The sequence below is a fragment of the Bos taurus genome, chromosome 13 (genome assembly GCF_002263795.3).
Source record: "Bos taurus isolate L1 Dominette 01449 registration number 42190680 breed Hereford chromosome 13, ARS-UCD2.0, whole genome shotgun sequence".
In the NCBI taxonomy this organism is placed as follows: Eukaryota; Metazoa; Chordata; class Mammalia; order Artiodactyla; family Bovidae; genus Bos; species Bos taurus.
In genome coordinates, this window is record NC_037340.1 from 7251196 (window position 1) to 7257195 (window position 6000).

Sequence of the window (6000 nt, forward strand, 5' to 3'; positions counted from 1 at the left end):
CCCACTACACCGTAGGGATATCTAGAGTTCTGCCTGAATTACACGTGGGAGACAGGGGCTAGCCTTGCTCAGGGGAGGATGAAAGTGGGAGTGGCCTTTCTTTTACCATCTAGCATCTAAAACCAAGACCTATTGATAGTAACATGTAATCTCTTTCATGTTTCTTGTAACTATTAACATGAATCATCTACCATGTAACCACCATTAAACCTATTCTGTACTTAATAGTTTTCAAAGTGTGGCCCTCACATGAGCAGCTTCAGCATCACATGGAATCTTACCAAAAATATGGATTCTTGAGCCACACCTCAGACTTCCTCAGTCAGAAACTTTGGGTTTTCTACAGGCGTAACAGGGCCCTGCGGGGCTCCTGGGCATGGAGGACTTTTTGTCCCCCATTCTGTACCTAAGACTCGCCTCCATTACCTTCTCCGAGTTCAAAAGGGCAGGATAGTTGCTGATCAAAGGAGAAACAGCAAGGAAACCACCTGAGGCAAGGTTAAAGAGACCAGAGGGGGTCTTCAAGATTAGGAGAGGACCACCTAGGACCCTGCACAGACCCTAATCTTGTCAGCAACCCCACCCTTTTGAAACTGCAGAAGAAGAAAAGAAGACTCTATTATCTTGATCCTTATCACATACTCTTTCCTGACTTTATGACCTCTCCCTGCTCACCAGTGAGGTGGACACAGTTCCTGAGACCTACTGGGTTTCCCCTTTGCCTGACGATGTAATAAAACCACTCTTTCCTTCCCCCTCTATAACTCTATTTCTATATTTCTGTTTGGCATTGATGCACAGAGAGCCAAGATTTGGGCAATAGTTTAGGACCCAAAGATCTGTTTTAACAAGCCATCCAAGTGATTCAGATGCACCTAAAATTTGAGAACCACTGAACCAGAGGGACTTTCTCTTTAGCCTAACTGCAGAGGTGGAATGGGGAGAGTGATGGAAGGAGTACCTCCAGAGAGGGGAGCCATAAAGACATGTACTGCCAGCAATCAAGAATGGAAGTCGGGAAGACAGTCTGGGGCTAGTATGGGAGTGAGACAGCAGAACTGATTCTCCTGGAATTCCTAGATGAAAGTATGTGTTAAATGTACAGGAAAGACTTCTCAACTTCCAGTAATTCCAAATCCATTTTATTAACTTTTGTGTTCTCCAACATATTTTTCTGCTAATATTCTTCTCTACAAACAAAAATAAAATAGTATTTAAAAGGTCTATTGTGAAAGTTATCTATAAAGACAGAATTTTGGACTTAAAAGGAAATGTAGGGCCCTATATTAAATGGTTTAAATGAGAAGAAAAAGAAACAGTGTTTATTGCAGAATAGATAGTGGTAGTGCAGTGCTTAAGAACAAGGATTCTAGAATCAAGAGAATCTGGGTTGGTATCTCAACCCTATCACCTACCAATTGAGTCACCTTGAACGATCTACTATCTTTCTGTGACTCAGTTTCCACAGCTGTAAAATGAGGATAACAATAAAATCTCTCATAGAGTTGTTCTGTGGACTAAACTAAGCTACATGAAGTACTTAGGAAAGTAATAAGTAATAGTAAGATCCATAAATGATACTTGGGAAAAAAAATTACATTCAGCTTGTTACCTGAAAATATGTAAAGACTCAAACTTCTTTCTCAAATAAATGACACATGGTATGAAATAAACCAAAAATGTCCAGTTTGCTCTTGGAGTAACTGTTATTGAAATTTAGAAAATTCGTGCTGTATAGTCAGCGAGTCAGTCAGTTCAGTTGCTCAGTCATGTCTGACTCTTTGCAACCCCATAAACTGCAGCATACCAGGCCACCCTGTCCATCACCAACTCCCAGAGTTCACTCAAACTCACGTCCATCGACTCAGTAATGCCATCCAGCCATCTCATCCTCTGTCATCCCCTTCTCCTCCTGCCCCCAATCCCTCCCAGCATCAGAGTCTTTTCCAATGAGTCAACTCTTCACATGAGGTGGCCAAAGTATTGCAGTTTCAGCTTCAGCATCATTCCTTCCAAAGAACACCCAGGGCTGCTCTCCTTCAGAATGGACTGGTTGGATCTCCTTGCAGTCCAAAGGACTCTCAAGAGTCTTCTCCAACACCACAGTTCAAAAGCATCAATTCTTTGGCACTCAGCTTTCTTCACAGTCCAACTCTCACATCCATACATGACCACTGGAAAAACCACAGCCTTGACTAGACGGACCTTTGTTGACACAGTAATGTCCTGCTTTTGAATATGCTATCTAGGTTGGTCATAAATTTCCTTCCAAGGAGTAAGCATCTTTTAATTTCATGGCTGCAGTCACCATCTGCAGTGATTTTGGAGCCCAGAAAAATAAAGTCAGTCACTGTTTCCACTGTTTCTCCATCTATTTACCATGAAGTGATGGGACCGGATGCCATGATCTTCGTTTTCTGAATGTTGAGCTTTAAGCCAACGTTTTCACTCTCCTCTTTCACTTTCATCAAGAGGCTTTTTAGTTCCTCTTCACTTTCTGCCATAAGGGTGGTATCATCTGCACATCTGAGGTTATTGATTTCTCCCAACAATCTTGATTCCAGCTTGTGTTTCTTCCAGTCCAGCATTTCTCATGATGTACTCTGCATAGAAGTTAAATAAGCAGGGTGACAATATACAGCCTTGATGTACTCCTTTTCCTATTTGGAAGCAGTCTATTGTCCCATGTCCAATTCTAACTGTTGCTTCCTGACCTGCATATAGGTTTCTCAAGAGGCAGGTCAGGTGGTCTGGTATTCCCATGTCTTGAAGAATTTTCCACAGTTTATTGTGATCCACACAGTCAAAGGCTTTGGCACAGTCAATAAAGCAGAAATAGATGTTTTCTGGAACTCTCTTGATTTTTTGATGATCCAGTGGATGTTGGCAATTTGATCTCTGGTTCCTCTGCCTTTTCTAAAACCAGCTTGAACATCTGGAATTTCATGGTTCACATATTGCTGAAGCCTAGCTTGGAGAATTTTGAGCATTACTTTACTAGCGTGTGAGATGAGTGCAATTGTGTGCTTAATTTGAGTATTCTTTGGCATTGTCTTTCTTTGGGATTGGAATGAAAACTGACCTTTTCCAGTCCTGTGGCCGCTGATGAGTTTTCCAAATTTGCTGGCATATTGAGTGCAGCACTTTCTCAGCATCATCTTTCAGGATTTGAAATGGCTCAACTGGAATTCCATAATCTCCATGAGCTTTGTTTGTAGTGATGCTTTCTAAGGCCCACTTGACTTCACATTCCAGGATGTCTGGCTCTAGGTGAGTGATTACACCATCGTGATTATCTGGGTCATGAAGATCTTTTTTGTACAGTTCTTCTATGTATTCTTGCCACCTCTTCTTAATATCTTCTGCTTCTGTTAGGTCCATACCATTTCTGTCCTTTATCGAGCCCATCTTTGCATAAAATGTTTCCTTGGTATCTATAATTTTCTTGAAGAGATCTCTAGTCTTTCCCATTCTCTTATTTTCGTCTATTTCTGTGCATTGATTGCTGAGGAAGGCTTTCTTATCTTTCCTTGCTATTCTTTGGAACTCTGCATTCAGATGCTTATATTTTTCCTTTTCTCCTTTGCTTTTTGCTTCCCTTCTTTTCACAGCTATTTGTAAGGCCTCCCCAGACAGCCATTTTGCTTTTTTGCATTTCTTCTCCATGGGGATGGTGTTGATAACTAGAAGGTAAATCCTTTATAATATAGGCATTCATGTATTAAACATATAATTAGATCCTATGCATTATACATGAGAGGTACTGAGAGTGTGAAGGCTTGGAAGGAGGGTTGGAGGACCAGAGAGGTCAGTAACATGAGCTCAGCACATGCATCCCTGAAGGCGGCACACTGAGAAACAGCTGTACTGGCTACACGTGAACACATAGAAAGACAAAAGAACCCAACTTACCCTCAAATAATGTTCAATAGAGATCTTATGTACACACAGACATGTGTGTATATATATGTGTTGGGTCCACACACCGTGTCAGGGGATCATTACCATCAAATTGTTGTTTTATAATAATACTAAAATGCTTATTTATCTTTCTATTCTCATTCTCTTATGAGCATGAAATATACAAAAAGTTTATAGATGGGATTTCAAATTTCATACTGCCATTGACTTTTAAATGCCCACAAGTTGTCCAGTTTTGGTATACTCTCACAGTATATACACAATTATCCGACAAGGCTATTAAAATACCCTTTCCTTTTCCAGCTACAGTCTGTGGGAGGCTGAATTTTCTTTATATACTTCAGCCAGTACAACATATAACATCAAATTGAATGCAGAGGCAGTAAGGAGAATAGAGCCAGCTTTTTTTAGCCAGACAAAAAAATTTGCAGTAGCAAAAATAACACTTTTCTACTATTTTTTGTTTTCAAAAAATATAATTACTTACTAAAAATATGTCATTTATGCAACATGCAATGGATTTATTTTATTTTTAAATAAAAATACTATTTTACATTTTGGGTGTATCTTGAGTATAGTAAATATTAACAAATATAACAAGTATCTGGAGTATTCTCAATTATTTTTAGGAGCACAAAAGTGTCCTGAGACCTAAAAGCTGAATAACCACTGATACAATTGTTATAAATTTAGTCTGTATAGGATAGTAGTATTTAGAGGTGCTTTGAAATCAAATAAACCTGGGTCTATCTCCTAAGTGTGCCACTTACTAGGTGCCTAATATTGAACAAGTTACATAATCTTTCCTAACTTTGTTTTACTTATCCAGAAAATGGGAATAACAATACCTAATTCATGGAATTGTCCAAGAGTAATTAATGTAATGCATGTAAAATATTTAGCATATTGGCATTGTAGTAACTGCAATGAGCAAGCACTTAGTGAAAGTGAAAGTGAAATCGCTCAGTTGTGTCTGACTCTTTGCGACCCCATGGACTGTAGCGTACCAGGTTCCTCTGTCCATGGTATTTTCCAGGCAAGAGTACTGGAATGGGGTGCCATTTCCTTCTCCACTTAGTACTTGACTATAAAAAATGTGACATATAAGAGTATTTGAGAAAGCACAAGAATAGAGAAGAGGCTGGAAAGAAGAGACAAACATTTCAAGCTGAGAGAACAGAATACGTAAAAACACAGAAGCCTGCAAAAGACTGAATTCTGGGAACTCTAAACAGCTTATTCCTGGGATCATAAAGTAGAAGGAAGTGCTGGATATTATGTGAGAATAAATTATGGAAGCCTTACACCATTCTGCAGAGTTTGAATTGTAGCCTGTAGTCTGTGGGCAGCTAATCATTTTCTAACTCAGTAGTGACGATGGTCATATTTGCCTATTAATATCTCTCCCCTCTAAACCTATGTCCATGTTCCTCATTTTGAATCCAGGCTGGCTTCTGACTTGTAGGAAAAGTGACTCTAGGAGAGGTCACAAAAGCAATGCAGCTTCTTTGTGGTTCTCTCTTAGAATGCTTTACCCTTGAATCCCAGCCAACATGCTCTGAGGAAGCCCAAGCGGCCTCATGAAGAGACCACATATAAGATGACCAACAGCCCCGGGTAAGAGCCCAGCCAGCAGCCAGCACCAAGTGCCAGTCCAGCAAGGGAATGGGCCTTTGGAAGACTCCAGAGCCTAGTCCAGCCTTCTGTTCTTACTGAAGGTGGTTTGTGTGTTTCCCAGTGTAGATTTTAGTCATCAGAGGCAAGTCAAGACACGTGTCCTTTCCAAATCCTGACGCATGGAACCCATGAGTATAATCAAATGGTTTTTGTTTTACACCTCTGGGTTTTTATGCTTCCACCAGTACTTGATCACAGGCTCTAACAGTACCACAGTTTACAGCTCCTGAGTAGCTTTTTTTCTTAGTTACTTTTCTACCACTGACTTCTAGGAATAGGAGGGAAGGTTTATTACATAGTAATAGTAACAGTTAATTACATTGCAGGAGTAACTGTAACAGATTTTGTTACTTGGAAGTGAAATCTGTCCTAACAAAATAACATAATAACAAAACAAATGGA